General features: G+C 29.1%; 1 protein-coding gene across 1 annotated transcript in view; it reads left to right on the top strand.

Moving 5' to 3' along the window:
• The window catches only part of LOC119597838 (serine/arginine repetitive matrix protein 1-like), a 2,110-nt gene extending 1,585 nt beyond the window's left edge, over nt 1-525 (top strand). Inside the window, exon 1 of the mRNA XM_037947479.1 lies at nt 1-525. This exon is cut by the window's left edge and continues 1,585 nt beyond it. The gene's annotated coding sequence lies outside the window, so the exon portion shown is untranslated.
• The last annotated feature ends 776 nt before the right edge of the window (nt 526-1,301 follow it).

The following is a 1,301-nucleotide window of genomic DNA, read 5'->3' as shown; positions in this document are numbered from 1 at the left end:
GGAAATGTTCTTTTATTGTTATTAGTAGTTCAGGGGTTAAATGTACGAAATAACCGGAAAATAGTTGAATATATACTCCTTGAAACTAGTTTTCTTCTTCATATATCGTCCACAGAAAATGTTAATAAGGGTTTAATGAATGTATATGTAATTTAATTATGCTTCTTGAATCTAAACATAAGCAAAAAAAAAAAAAAAAAATACTGTCTTATTGTCTAGTATATAGGTACTTTCCAGTATGTGTGATAATTGCCTTGATTGCAGTTTGAGATACAGTGTGCTGCAACTGTAATAAAATTGAAATAAACACATTAAAATACACAGGCGTTTGGTATGTTGCTGCATTTATTTCGTAGCGATGGTGGGAAAGAAGTGTTGTAAGATAACAAAGAAGGGCCTTCGAGAAGTGTACAGTGGGGGAGTCTTTTATTTGCTTCTGGAATCACTTGTGAAATCAAGAGTAAAAAAATACTAGCAAATGGTCGCTAAAAAAATCAGATATCTTCCAGAACCTTTGAGAAAAAATACAATAATAATAACACTTGATACTATACTTTCATTGTATAAAAAATGCAGTATGACCAATAGTTATAATATATATATAATTTTAACATTTATTATAATACACATTTTTATAATCAAATTAACAATTATTATGATATATATAATTTTAACAATGATGACATGATCGTCAAGGTATAAGCCGGAATCACTGACAAATAAATCAAATGTATTAGTAAGATATAGGAACCAGAGACATTCATGAAAAAGAAACAGAAGAACGAAAGAAAAATAATCAAATTAAAATCATTTTGGTGGGATACAAGTAAACTGGAATTAAAGTGGAAACAATAATAAGTGAAAGTACGTGAATGAGTGCATGACAGGGAGGAAGATGAACGGATATAAAAAGGAAAAAGGAAAGTGTTGATGGCGACAGGGATTATGAACATTTATTGCATTATTGACATATCATTATTCTTAATTTTGTATTGTATTCAACCGTGTGTGTTTCTGTAAATGGAGTCCTTGTCTGGTATTACACAACCGTTTAAGTAAAATGATAATAATGATAATGATGATGATGATGATGATGATGATGATGATGATGATGACGATGATGATGATGATGATGATGATGATGATGATGATGATGATGATAGATGATGATGATGATGATGATGATGATGATGATGATGATGATGATGACAATAATAATAATAATAAGAAGAAGAATAGTAAAATAATACTAGTTTGGGGAAAATGGATTTATATTTTACTTCAGCATTAAAATGAAAATG

Source organism: Penaeus monodon, chromosome 40 (genome assembly GCF_015228065.2).
Source record: "Penaeus monodon isolate SGIC_2016 chromosome 40, NSTDA_Pmon_1, whole genome shotgun sequence".
NCBI classification, from domain to species: Eukaryota; Metazoa; Arthropoda; class Malacostraca; order Decapoda; family Penaeidae; genus Penaeus; species Penaeus monodon.
This window is presented reverse-complemented; position numbering and strand designations above follow the sequence as displayed.